The sequence below is a fragment of the Desmodus rotundus genome, chromosome 11, assembly GCF_022682495.2.
Source record: "Desmodus rotundus isolate HL8 chromosome 11, HLdesRot8A.1, whole genome shotgun sequence".
Classification (NCBI taxonomy): Eukaryota; Metazoa; Chordata; class Mammalia; order Chiroptera; family Phyllostomidae; genus Desmodus; species Desmodus rotundus.
Genome location: NC_071397.1, coordinates 43,574,162 through 43,589,715, shown reverse-complemented (window position 1 = coordinate 43,589,715; position 15,554 = coordinate 43,574,162).

The following is a 15,554-nucleotide window of genomic DNA, read 5'->3' as shown; positions in this document are numbered from 1 at the left end:
ACAAAAAAGGGGATTCAAAAACAATAGACATGTCAACAGGCATTTACTTCAACTTCTATAAGCTCTACTTTCAATAGGGGATATTAATGAGCATTAGCAATGTAGAAGTAATTTATTGGCAAAATGAATGGCTTTCAACGTATGTGAATTGATTTAAAATACTGTAAAGGTACCTCATCCCTCAAAGGAACAGGAGTACAACATTCTGAGATGCCCAGCAGGGTACAACTTCTGAAGAATGATGTTTCTCCAAAATGACTAAGAGGTTTGAGTGGTTAATGTTATATACTATTGTCTTATCATTAGATATACATGCAGATATATGAGGTCTGTCTGGGAAAAAAAGTCCAGCCATTGTTAATATAAGGAGAATGGTTTGCACAACATCACTGTAACCTGGCAGCAAAGAAGAGTGGACTGGAATGTGCATACATGAACAATGGCAACTTCACTGTAGTAGTCAGTGGGGGCAATAGATGCCATTGAGTGAGCACATGTACTGTGTGGCCGACACATTTAAAATGACTGAGGGAGTAGAGCAATGAATCTGCATCAAATTTTGCATTAAGCTTGAACATTACACCACAGAAACTATTTGGGTGATTCATCATCATGACAACACACCCACTCATACATCACATCTCATGCAGAGTTTTTTTTGCAAAACATCAAATCACCCAGGTGACTCAGTCCCCCTACAGCCCAGATTTGGTGCCCTGTGACTTCTGGCTTTTCCCAAAAGTAAAATCACCTTTGAAAGGGAAGAGATTTCAGACTGTTGATGAGATTTAGGAAAATAAGACAAGACAGTCCATGGAGAATGAGAGAACAGTGTGAGGTCCCAAGGTACCTACTTTGAAGGGGACTGAGGCGTCATTGTCCTATGTACAATTTTTCTTGAATCTTGTATCTTCTTCAATATATATCCCTATTTTTCATATACTTGGCTGGATATCTTCTGGACAGACCTTGTATGTGGTCTACTAACATTATTGGACAATTTTGCATGCCATATTACCATCACATAAATATTAGGAGAGGCTCATTAAAGACCACGGTTGATTTTGTAGAGTCAGATACTTGAATGTATGCTCACTAGTGCTCATCACCTCTTCCTGTAATTGATACAGTTCCCACCTGTGGAATTACTTAATTCCCAGCTGTGTATGTTCTTATACATATATTTATACAAATATGTGTACTTGAAATTAATTTTAAAAATTAAAATATCCTATCATGTATTCATTTTTTTGTTTTACAACTAATGCTTTTTACAGTTTATCTCTTTCTGTTTTGGAGTAATTATAGCTTCATTTTACTTTAATTAACTATAATTATTCTCCTTTTGACATTCCAAGGACCCCAATATGGCCCTTGTAAGTCTGCTCCTTTCTTTAAGCCTGCACAAGACTTTTGAAACTTTTTTTTAAATTATTATTTCTAGCAACAAATGGTGCCAGGCCAATCTTGACTTTTCTGTGTCCTAGGTCCTGGAATCCACTATACTTCAAGGAACTATATGGTTGGTTCCTTCTGGTGGAGTGATGGAGAATAGTATCTCTCTCTCTCTCTCTCTCTCTCTCTCTCTCTCTCTCTCTCACACACACACACCCACCCACCCACACACACACACACACACACATCACAATTAGAGTGCTGGGTAAAATGCTGCCAGGCAATTTATGTGGCATTTCTAATTCAATTAATGTATTTTGCTACTGAACCCTACTTTTCTTATAAATTTTCATTACCCACAAAGACTTCCTACACCATCGACATGAACCTTGATAGATTTTGATACCTCTTGTGCTAACATGATCAGCCCAAGACCACCAGGGACCAAACCTATAGTCAGATACAGTGAGGGTTTTTGACCCATTTTAGTGAAGGAAATTGCACCCAGAGGAACTGCATGGGGCTCCTGAAACAAAGGAGTAGAGTTATAGAATTTGGAGGAAGAGTGGACTTAAGTAAAATTTAAAGGAATTAGTGTTTTGATAGGTTTAAAGCAGGGCTGGGTGTGATGAGATCAACATCAGATCTGGACTGCAGAATGGTCTTGGATCCTGTTTCTTGGAAACTATAGTTATCATAGAGGTGGACTGCTGCATTCAGGAGCCCTTTACATGAAGGCTTTTCACTTAGGTTGGAAAGTGAGGCTGCTTTTTTGGGTAGGAGTGATTTAATCCTCCAAGCAAAAATAGGATGTTTTATTTTTAATTATATAATTTCAATAGTAAGTTTCCTAATAGTGTATGATTGTAAAGAGCCAAAAGTGAGGTTGTTATTAATATTTTATAGCATGTCCTTGGGAGAAATATTATTTCCTGTTAACTTTACATCTGGCTTTTCTGTTTGTTATCCTAGATCAATGCATAGCCAAGCAGTTATTTACATTCTTAGTTGAACTAATTTTTCCTTTCCCATTCTGAATTATCCTAAGTCTTGAAGAGAAAATATTGGCTTAATGTGTTTTTTTTTATATATGCCTAGCTTTCTGTACAACACTGGTTAGTGCAAGAAGCATCAGTCTTAAATATGTGAACTACAACGTAATTAGTCCAATAATAAGCTAAGCAGCTATTTCAATTGCCACTTGAGAGCCTAATGATTTTCCTTTTTTATATTTTATTGATTATGCTATTACAGTTGTCCCAATTTTTCCCCCTTTGCCCTCCTCCACCTCCTCCACACCATACCCTCAGACAATACCCACCTTGTTGTACATGTCTGTGTGTCATGTATATGTTCTTTGGCTACTCTATTCCCTATGCTGTACTTTACATCCCCATGACTGTTCTGTAACTACCAATTTCTACTTCTTAATCTCTTCACCTTTTTCACCCAGCCTCACTACCCCTTCCCATCTGGCAACCATGGAAATGTTCTCTGTATCTATGATTCTGTTTCTGCTCTGCTTGTTTATTTTGTTTTTAGATTCAATTATTGAAAGATGTGTTTGCTGCCATTTTCTTGTTCATATTTTTTATATTCTTTTTCTTCTTAAAGAAGACTGTTTGACATTTCATATAATACTGGTTTGGTGGTGATATACTACTTTGGGTTTTTTTCTTGTCTGGGTAGCTCTTTATCTGTCCTTCAATTCTAAATGATCACTTTGCTGGGTAAAGTAACCTTGGTTATAGGTCCTTGCTTTTCATCACTTTGAATATTTCTTACCAATCCCTTCTAGCCTGCAAAAGTTCCTTTTGAGGAATTAGTTGACAGTCTTATGGGGGCTTTCTTATAGGTAACTACTTTTCTCTTGCTGCTTTTAAGATCCTCTCTTTGACTTTTGGTATTTTAATTATGATGGGTTTTGGTATGGGCCTCTTTGACTTCATCTTGTTTGGGACTCTCTGCTTCCTGGACTTGCATGTCTATTTCCTTCACCAAATTAGGGAAGTTTTCTTTCATTATTTTTTCAAATAGACTTCCAATTTCTTTCTTTCTGTTCTCCTTCTGGCACCCCAATGATGCGAATGTTGATACACTTGAAGTGGTCCCAGAGGCACCTTACACTATCCTCATTTTTTTTGGATTCTTTTTTCTTTTTGCTATTCTGATTGGCTGTTTTTTGCTTCCTTATGTTCCAAATTGCTGATTTGATTCTCAGCTCCATCCACTGTAGTGTGGATTCCCTGTAAATTGTTCATTTCAGTTAGTGTATCCTTCATCTCTAACTGGTTCTTTTTTATGGTTTCCATGTCCTTTTTTATGCTGTTGAAGTTCTCACTGAGCTCGTCTGCCTTTCCTCTAAGTTCATGGAGCATCCTTATGCCAGTATTTGAACTATGCATCTAGTAGCTTCCTTGTCTCCATTTTGTTTAGTTTTCTTTCTGGAGTTTTGTTCTGTTCTTTTGTTCAGGCCATGTTTCTTTTCTCTTCATTTTGGCAGCCTCCCTGTGTTTGTTTCTATGTATTAAGTAGAGATGCAATGTCTCCCAAGCTTGTAGAGTGGCCTAATGTATTAGGTGTCCTGTAGAGCCCAGTGGCACAGCCTCCCCTATTACCCAAGCTGGGTACTTGAGCTGTGCCCACTGTGTGGGCTGTGTACATCCTCCTATTGTAATTGAGCCTTGATTGCTGTTGGCATGTCCAAGGTCAGCCATCGCTTCTATCTCGGCTCAAACAGCATAAGCTACACAGAGATCTGAAGATGGCTGCTTCTTGTGCTGGGCTTTTGGGGTTCCTAGATGAAACCAACCTGTGAACTAGGCTGGTTGCTGCTAGTGCCAGGCCTGGGGCCACTTAGCAAGGGGTCTGGGGTCTGGGGGATAGCTGAGGCCAGCTATTGCTTGTTGAGAGAATTTAGGAAGATATGAAGCATGAGCCAAGACCAGCCACTCATATGGAAAAGTCACTGAAACAGCTTGGATTGGCCTGCAAATTGGGTGGGGCAGGACCTCAGGGAATCACCAGGGTGGGGAAAACAGTGTGAATCAGGTTGGTGGAGTATCCAGTATGGAACCTGCCTGTCAGCTCTATGGCTCTGTAGGGGAAGGGCTTGGAATAGGAACAGTGGCCTCTGCCAGCACCTCTCTCTGGGAGAGAGCTGTTCCCAGCTCTTGCCCTGATGCCGGTAAATTCAGTTCCTCCTTGTATGTCTCTGGTGCCTTTCAATCTGCTGCCCCAATGCTGGAGTTCAACAAGTGAGTCTGAGTAAGTCTGTGCATGGGTTCTTTAAGTGGAACTGCCAGGGATTCCAGCAGTTTCTGTCTTCCAAAGCCTCAATCCCTGCTGGTTTTTACAGCCAGAAGTTATGAATACTTATATTCCTGGCACTGGAACCCTAGGCTGGGGTCCCTGTTCTGGGGTTGGGACCCTTCTTTCCTGAGAATTCTCTGTCAATTTTTATCTGCCACACGTGGGTGTGGGGCCAGCACATTCCACATCTCTGCTCCTCCTACCAGTTATGCTGTACTGGGTTGGCCAAAAAGTCCATTTAGTTTTTTCCGAAAATAAAAGACACATTTTTCATTTTCACCAATAACTTTATTAATTTGGATATTTTGAGTATGTCAGCTTATCTCCTGCAATTGGCTTCTAGTGGGTAGAGGCTAAGGGTGCTGCCAAACATCTCCCAATGCATAAGACAGCCCCATGGCAAAGAATTATTTGGCCAAAATGTCAATAGAAACTTTGCAAACCACCTTTGACACATTTGACCAGTCACAGCACATTCTCCATACACTGCACAAATCCTTTTTTGTGTTTCAGTCGTTTTTACCTTTCTTGAAATAATAAAGCATAATATGCCAAAAATGTTGTATATTTTCTTCCATCTTCAATGCTAAAATGGCTACACAAAAATTCAGCAATTTTTATGTTTTTTTAAAAATGCATGCTGATAATGATAGCCATCACAATACAATCTAACAAAATTGTTTCAAATGAAGTTAAATACAACTAAGTAGTACTAGAGCCATTGTATGGAAAAAATTAAATGAACTTTTTGGCCAACCCAATAGTTGGTCCTTTAATTCCTTAGTTGTAGGACTTCCATTCAGCTCAATTTCTGATGGTCCTGAATGATGATTGTTCTATAGTTTCACTGTGATTTTCATGTGGTTCTGTGAGTATGCGAGGTGTGTTTACATGTGTCGCTATCTTGACTGGAGGTGTAGTAATGGTATTCCTGATTGTCACCAGCTGCAGTATTCACCTTGATACCCTGCTCACTTCTATCTCTGCTCAGGCATGAGAGCTATCATAGTCTCAGTGAATTCTTCAAAAGGGAACCCAGTACTTATCCCTTGGTAATAAAGTAAAAGTGTGTACTAAAAAAGGGCTGTGCAGTAAGCAAAGACCAGAAGTCTTAAGGGGTTACAGTTAAATTCAAATATGGTAGCTATAGAATAGATTATTAGAAGTGCTTAGGTTTAAAGTACAGTAAACCATTAACCATAAAGAACACATAGACAAATGCAGATGCCTCAACATAATTGTTTCCATGACCATTTAAGCATACTACTCATTCTGCTATTAAGAAAATCATATAAAACCAATTTGCTTGGTTATTGTTATTTTAGAACTCTCCTATGGTATAATATTACTAAAGACATTCCAGAAGAATTGTTGCATTTCATAATTGAGAAAATAAAAAAATACAAGGAGACAATGTAAATTTTAGTGTCTGGACTAGGACTGTTAAACATGAGTAATAATCATCAAAATCTAAACATTCCTTTTTTGAGTGTAACTCGTTCTTGTCTTTGCTTCCTTTTTTAGTTACCACATCTCATTTTTCTTTTCCTGCTAACAGTCATTGACATGTAGTCTGTAGTTATTTGTACCATTTTCTGCTTAACTTGAGGCAATCTCATTTTTCATTCAAACCAACTCTATTAAAACAGAGTTCAGCAGTTGCCTCCACCATTGACTTTTTCTTAGTCCTCACCCTCTTTTGTTTAGTCATCAGACATTTACTGAAAGCCATACGTGTTAAGTGTTATTCTAGTCACTGAGAGCTACAAAATAGAGAAAAACAAGGATAGGAGTACAGTAGAATAAGGGAATGGAGTTTCTCCTCCCTTGGTTAACATTGACAAAGCCCTTACTTACCATCAAATGGCTTTATATTTGTTATTTCATTTAATCCCCTTGACAACCTCTTGGGAATTATAATTGTCCCAGTTTTTATGATGAAGAAACTGCAGCAAAAATATATTAAGTAGCATACCTATTAAGTGGTAGACCTAGACTTTCCTTCCATGACCACAGAGATTCTGTCATTTTCCACTCTTCGACTGCTTCTTCTGTCTTATCTCTTCCTCTTTACTCCATCCCTAGTCCTGGGGGTTAGCCTCCCAAATCATCTTTCTCCAGGTCAAATTCCAGTCACCTCTGCCATACTATTTTTGTCATTCTTTAAACTCAAATATTCTAGTGTAAACACTTTATCTCTTTTGATCAACCAGTTCCTTTTCCCCATTATCCTTGATCTCCTAGGGCAGATATTCTGAGATCATACTTTGATATTTTCCCCTCCCTTTCCTGAGATGTTATATTGCATTCATTAAATCTCACTTTAGGTCCTTCGGTCATCCATTACCACATAGCCTGGTTCTTTGAACAGCTTCCTAGCCATCCCCCCAACTCCAAAACCACTCTCCCAAAATCAATCTTTTCTTCAAGATTCTGCAAAGTTTTTCTAATGTCCTATTACATGAAGACAACATATCCCTCTGCCTGGCTTTCAAAATCCTGCAAAAGCCATACCAAACCTACTTTTATTTATTTATTTATTTATTTATTTATTTATTTATTTATTTAATTTATTATTTTCCCATTTTAACAGGAAGAATTTATTTTTTTAAATATATTTATTGATTATGCTATTACAGTTGTCCCATCCCCCCCCCTTCACTCCACTCCATCCTGCTCACCCCCTCCCTCCCACATTCTCCCCCTATAGTTCATGTCCATGGGTCATACATATAAGTTCTTTGGCTTCTACATTTCCTATACTATTCTTACCCTCCCCCTGTCTATTTTCTACCTGTCATTTATGCTACTTATTCTCTGTACCTTTCCCCCCTTTCTCCCCCTCCCACTCCCCTGTGGATAACCCTCCGTGTGATCTCCATTTCTGTGGTTCTGTTCCTGTTCTAGTTGTTGGCTTAGTTTGCTTTTGTTTTTGTTTTAGATGTGGTTGTTAATAATTGTGAGTTTGCTGTCATTTTTACTGTTCCTATTTTTTATCTTCTCTTTCTTAGATAAATCCCTTTAACATTTCATATAATAAGGGCTTGGTGATGATGAACTCCTTTAAATTGACCTTATCTGAGAAGCACTTTATCTGCCCTTCCATTCTAAATGATAGCTTTGCTGGATACAGTAATCTTGGATGTAGGTCCATGGCTTTCATGACTTGGAATACTTCTTTCCAGCCCCTTCTTGCCTGTAAGGTCTCTTTGGAGAAATCAGCTGACAGTCTTATGGGAACTCCTTTGTAGGTAACTGTGCCCTTATCCCTTGCTGCTTCTAAGATTCTCTCCTTCTCTTTAATCTTAGGTAATGTAGTTATGATGTGCCTTGGTGTGTTCCTCCTTGGGTCCAGCCTCTTTGGGACTCTCTGAGCTTCCTGGACTTCCTGGAAGTCTATTTCCTTTGCCAGACTAGGGAAGTTCTCCTTCATTATTTGTTCAAATAAGTTTACGATTTTTTGTTCTTCCTCTTCTCCTTCTGCCGCCCCTATAATTCAGAGGTTGGAACGTTCCAAGATGTCCTGGAGGTTCCTCAGCCTCTCCTCATTTTTCTGAGTTCTTGTTTCTTCATTCTTTTCTGGTTGGATGTTTGTTTCTTCCTTCCTTCTGGTCCACACTGTTGATTTGAGTCCCAGTTTCCTTCTCATCACTATTGGTTCCCTGTACATTTTCCTTTGTTTCTCTTAGCATAGCCTTCATTTTTTCATGTAGTTTGCGACCAAATTCAACCAATTCTGTGAGCATCCTGATACCAGTGTTTTGAACTGTGCATCTGATAGGTTGACTATCTGCTCGCTGCTTAGTTGAATTATTTCTGGGGCTTTGATCTGTTCTTTCATTTGGGCCATTTTTTTTGTCTTGGCATGCCTGTTATGTAAAGGGGCGGAGCCTTAGGTGTTCACTGGGGCGTGGTAATGCTGGTCACTGGGCTGTGATGCTGTATGTGGGGGAGGGGCCGAGAGGGAGCAATGGCACCTGCTCTACTCTCTGCCGGCTTTCAGTCACTCCCTCTGCTACCGACAATCAAACTGGGCCCGTCTGGTGCTGGTTCCCGAGTGAGTGGGCTTGTGCACACTGTAGGCCCCTGTGGGTCCCTCCAACGAACTCTCCTGTGAGGCTGGGAGTTTCTCCTGCTGACGCCTCAACCTCCACAGGTGTTTTTAATCATAGGTTTGAGACTTTATTTCCCCGAGCTGGAGCCCTGGGTTGCACAGTCTGCTTTGCTCCCCCTCTGTTCCTCCCGGTTTATCTATGTGTGAATGTGGGGCTGCAGGGTCTGCTAGCTGCAGTCTGGCCTGCCCTGTTCATTCCACAATCTGCCAGTCCGCCCTGGCTGCCCATCTCCGCCCCCACTACGGGTCTGGATGAATGTTTCTTCTTTATCTCCTTGGTTGTCGGACTTCCGTGCGGTTCGATTTTCTGTCAGATCTGGTTGGTTTTTTATTTTAAATTGTTGTTGTCCTTCTTTTTGTTGTGCGAGGTTGTGCAGTGTATCTACCTACGCCTCCATCTTGGTTTTCCCTCCTTTAACAGCCAAACCTACTTTTATTTTAAAATTAGATAATAAACCCTACTTTTATTCTATTATCTAATCTTATTTTCCACCACTTCCTAAAAAATGATGTTTCCTCTCTCTTCCTTTTCAAAAAGTACTTTGCTGCTGAACTCCTTATCAATCCCCATCTTGACTATTAAAATCATCACCCAATCAATAAATATCCTGCCTTCAAGTTTGTCCTTTAATTCATTCCTTTCTTTTTATTCAATCATACAATAAGATACTATCCAAATGCCAGAGATAAAAAAAATGACTAAAACACAGTCTGAATCTAAAAAAAATTCAATCAAACAGGGAGAATACAGATGAACACACATATTCTATTTACTTTAAGTGCTATAAGAGTATAAATATTGGATATATCTCCTCGAGCAAAGGAAACAAAAAAGAAAAATAAACAAATGGGACTATATCAAACTAAAAATTTTTGTATAGCAAAGGAAACCATCAACAAAATGAGGCACTGGAGGCTGGGCAACTGCAAAGGTGCAGCTCAGGAAGGGAGAAAAGCAAAACCATCCCTCCTCAGCCTGCTGCAGCCAGGAAGACCAGCAGAACTGGCCTAGCCAGTTTAAAGCCAGCAGAAGGCTTCTTTTTTTTCTTTTTTTTAATTCCTTCTCCCTTCCTTTCCTTCTTTTTTATTCCTTCTTCCTTCCTTTCCTTTTTCATTCCTTCTTTCTTCCTTTTTTTTTTTTTTTTTAAATTCCACAAGTGAGACAATAAAACCTGGAGCTGTGAAAAGACCAGAGTTGGAACCAAAGAGGGGTCATCTGAACAACTGAGACAGTGAGAAAAATTTCACTTTGCTACTCTAGAGAACTTGCAAGTTATTGTATATTGGTATTATTATTATTTTTCATTATTCTTACATCTTTTATTTTATTAGTATTTTTGTATTTCCCTTTTTTCTGTTTAGTCTTCTTCACTTGGTTTGTTAAATTGCATTGTTTGACTGGCTTCCCTTGTTCTCTCTTTCATAGTGTATTTTTAATATTCTGTCTTTCACCTTACTTGTATTCCATTAGCACACTACTCTAGGTCCTGTACTTCCTATTCTTGTTATTCAGGTCACAAAGATTCTGTCATATGATTGTTGCTCCATTACTATTGTAAATAATTGCTCTTCCACACAATTGTAAATATTACACAGCACCCCTCCAAAATCTTAGCTTGCTTAACTGTTTCCCAAACTTTATTACTGTGGTGGTTAACTCTATTCTCTCGCAGACTACACTTATTTTCTAACCTTTGCTCTCACTTTACCTCATCATCTGACCTCCCACAATTGTGAGTTGGATGCTTTCTAGATCCAACTCACAATCCTTCCCTGCCCCTAGCAAGAGTCTTATCTTTTTTCTGCCCTTTCTAAAAAGTGGCTAGTTGGGTGAAATATCACGTAACACTATACATGTCTAAAGGATCTCCTATCTCTTATCTATGGGTTGCTACTTTAATTACGATAGAATACAGTCCCATTGTCTTAAACTATTTTGCTTTCCCCCTCCAACTGATCACAAAAAGAGTAGGTGGGAGCTGTGAACACCAGTATACCTGCTGGAAGAAGAAACCCACCAACAAAAGTAACACCAGTAGATAACAGAAGAAGGTGAAGGAGGGAGTGGAAGCCACACTAATCTCAACCCAGGACCGATCTGGAAATACAACTAAATGGTGGAGAAATTACCCAGAAAAACAACTGAACAAGAGCAAGAGAGAGGCCTCAAAACCTCATACACACAGAAGACTCAGCTTCAACACAACCTGTCCATACCTGCACAACAGAATACAAGACATGGTGGATGGAGTGACCCTCAGTTACCAACTGGAGGGGAGGATCCACCAAAGAAAGACCCAACAACAATCAAAACCCAAAGACATACAGAGAACCAACAGAAACGATAGCCCAACCAGTGAGCTCAGGAGATTAAGGACACTGTGCCACTGAATCTCACAGATCTTCTAAGACAGAAGTTCACACCAGAAACCCAGGGAGTTAGAACAGATCAATTTAAGAAGCAGAGGCTAAGAATAACAGTCTCACAAACAATGGGAAGACAAAGAAACAATCCCCAAATGAAAGGAAATGAGGAAGCCTCAGTAAGAATGCTAAATGAAATAGAGGCAAGTCAACTATTAGATATTGAGTTCAAAGCATTGGTTATAGGAAGCTTAATGAGCTCACAGAGAGTTACCAAAAACTACAGAGAAACTACAATGAACTCCCTGCAAACTATATCAACATGAAAAAGGAAATAGAAACAATAGACAAGGGCCAAGATGAAATGAAGATACAATTTCTGAACTGAAGAACACAGTACAAGGAATCAAAAGCAGGCTTGATGAAGTAGAGGATCGGATCACTGAGCTGGAGAACAAGGTAGAAAAAAACACCCAGAAAGAGCAAGAAAAGGAAAAGAGGCTCAGAAAGAATGAAGAGGGATTAAGGGAAATGCAGGACAACATGAAACGTAATAATATCTGTATAATAGGGATACCAGAAGGAGAAGAAGAGCAAGGGATAGAAAACCTGTTTGAAAAAGTAATGATGGAAAATTTCTCTAATTTGATGAGAGAAAAAGTCACACAAATCCAGGAATCACAGAAAGTTCCAATGAAGAGGAACCCAAAGAGGCCCACTGCAAGACACATCATAATTAAAATGGCAAAATTCCAAGACAAAGTGAGAATCTTAAAGGCAGCAAGGGAGAAACAGGAAGTAACATACAAGGGAGCCCCAATAAGGTTAGCAACTGACTTCTCAATGGAAACATTCCAAACCAGAAGGGAATGGCAAAAAATATTCCAAGTAATGAGAACCAGAGGCCTGCAACCAAGACTACTTTACCCAGCACGGTTCTCAAGATGGAAAACCAAATAAGGAGATTCCCAGACAAAAGAAGCCTAAAAGAATATACCTCCACCAAACCAGTTTTGCAAGAGATGCTAAAGGGGCTGCTTTAAGGAAAGGAAGGAAAAGAGTGAGAGAGAGAGAGGAACACAGGTACAAAAAATGGCGTTGAATAAGTACCTATCAATAATAACCTTAAACGTAAATGGATTAAATGTTCCAATCAAAAGACAGAGAATAGCTGAATGGATAAGAAAGCATGACCCACACACATGCTGCCTACAAGAGACCCACTGAAGGACAAAAGACCTATCCAGACTGAAAGTGAAAGGCCGGAAACAAACTTTCCAAGCAAATGGACAGGGAAAAAAGAGCCGGGGTACCAATACTCATATCAGATGAAATAGACTGCAAAAAAAGGGCCATAAAAACAGACCCAGAAGGTCACTTCATAATACTCAAGGGAAGAATCCATCAAGAAGACAAAAACATTGTAAATATATATGCACCCAACATAGGAGCACCCAAATACAGAAAGAAAATCTTGGAGGACTTCAAGAAAGATATTGACAGCAACACAATTATAATAGGGGATTTCAACATTCCACTGTCAAAAATGGATAGATCTTCCAAACAAAATACCAACAAAGTATTGCAGAATTAAACAATGTCCTAGATCAAATGAACTTAACTGATATATATATAGAGCCTTTCACCCCAAAGAAGCTAAATACACATTCTTTTCAAATGCACATGGAACATTTTCAAAGATAGACCACATCATAGGACACAAAACAAGCCTCAACAAATTCAAGAACATTGAAATCATATCAAGCATTTTCTCTGACCACAAGGGACTGAAACTAGAAAACAACCTCAAGGAAAGAACTCAAAAACATTCACACTCATGGAGATTGAATAGCATGCTATTAAACAATGAATGGGTCAAGGATGAGATTAGGGAAGAAATCAAAAAGTTTCTGGAAACAAATGAAAATGAACTCACAACAATCCAAAACCTATGGGACACAGCAAAGGCAGTCCTGAGAGGGAAGTTCATAGCGATGCAGGCCTACCTAAAAAAAAAAAAAAAAAAGAAACATTTCAAATAGACAACCTAATCCTACACCTACAAGAACTTGAAGAACAACAACAAAGACAGCCCAGAGCAAGTAGAAAGAAGGAAATAACCAAGATCAGAGCAGAATTAAATGACATAAATACTAAAAGCACAATTCTAAGGATCAATAAATCCAGTAGCTCATTCTTTGAAGAGATAAACAAAATCAACATGCCTCTAGGCAGACTCATCAAAAAAAAAGAGAGAGGACCCAAATAAACACAATCAGAAATGAAAGAGGAGAGATTACAACTGATACCACAGAAATACAAAGATTGTAAGAAATTACTACGAACTGTATGCCCAGAAATCTGAAAACCTAGGTGAAATGGACAAATTTCCAGAAAAATATAACCTTCCAAAACTCAATGAAGAAGAAGCAGAAAGCCTGAACAGACCAGTAACACCTGGTGAAATTGAAGTAGTAATACAAAAACTCCTGACACACAACAGCCCTGGACCAGATAGTTTCACAGGAGAATTCTACAAAGCATTTAAGGAAGAGCTAACCCCTATCCTTCACAGACTATTCCAAAAAATCCAAGAACATGGAAGACTCCCAAACTCAACAAAGATAAAGATAAAGCCACAACAAAGAAAGAAAACTTCAGGCCAATATCACTGATAAACATAGACGCTAAAATTCTCAACAAAATACTACCCAAAGCAATTTATAGATTCAATGCAATCCCTATTAGAGTACCCATGACATATTTCACAGATACAGAACAAACATTTCAGAAATATTTATGGAACCATAAACGACCCCGAATATCTGCAGCAATTTTGAGAAAGAAGAACAAAGCAGGAGGGATCACAATACCTGATATCAAACTGTATTACAAGGCCACTGTAATCAAAACAGCCTGGTACTAGCATAAAAACAGGCACATAGACCAATGGAAAAGAACAGAGAGCCCAGAAATAAACTCAAGTCTTTATGGTCAATTAATATTTGACAAAGGAGGCAGGAGCATAAAATGGAGAAAAAACAGCCTCTTCAACAGATGGTGTTGGGAGATCTGAACAGCTATGTGCAAAAAAATGAAACTCGATCACCAACTTACGCCATACACAAAAATAAACTCAAGTTGGATAAAAGACTTAAATATAAGTCATAACACCATAAAAGTCCTGGAGGAAAACATTGGCAGGAAAATCTCAGACATTCCACGCAGCAACATCCTCACAGACATGTCCCCTAAAGCAAGGGACATAAAGGAAAGAAGAAACAAATGGGACCTCATCAAAATAAAAAGCTTCTGCATGGCTAAAGAAAACATCAGCAAAATGAAAAGGGAACCAATTGTATGGGAAAACATATTTGCCAATGTTTTGCAAACATTGAGATCATACCCTCAGACAAGGGTATGATTTCCAAAATATGTAAAGAACTCACACAACCCCACTCTAAGAAGCAACCCAATTAAAAAATGGGCAAAGGAACAGACACTTCTCCAAGGAGGACATAGAGAGGGTCCAGAGACAAATGAAAAGATCTCAGTATCGCTAGCTATCATAGAGATGCAAATTAAAATCACAATGAGATACCACATCACACTATTGAGAATGGCCATCATAAACAAAGCAACATACACCAAGTGCTGCCAAGGTTGTGTAGAAATGGGAACCCTAGTGCACTGTTGGTGGGATTGCAGACTGGTGCAACCACTATGGAAAACAGTATGGAATTTCCTCAAAAAACTAAAAATGGAACTGCCTTTTGACCCGGCAATTCCACTGCTAGGATTATATTCTAAGAGCCCTGAAACACCAATTCAAAAGAACCTATGAACCCCAATGTTCGCAGAAGCATAATTTACCATAGCCAAGTGCTGGAAGCAGCCTACGTGCCCATCAGGAAATGAATGGATCAAAAATCTATGGTACATTTCCACAATGGCATTCTATGCAGCAGAAAGAAAGGAGGAGCTCCTACCCTTTGCCATAGAATGGATGGAACTGGAGAGCATTATGCTACGTGAAACAGCCAAGAGGTGAAAGACAAATACTGTATGATCTCACCTTTAACAGGAACCTAATCAACAAAACGAACAAGCAAGCAAAATATAACCAAAGACACTGAAATTGAGAACAGGCTGACAGTGAGCAGAGGCGAGAGGGGAGGGGATTATAGGGGAAAAGGGTGAAGGGTTTTTGTAGGAAATTTTATAAAGGACACATGGACAATAACAAGGGGAGTGGAAACAGGGGAGGGAGGTAGGGAGTGCTGGGATGGTGGGGAGGAGTAGGGGTAAAAGGCAGAAAACTGTACTTGAACAACAACACAAAAAAATGTTTAAAAAAACTTCACAATAA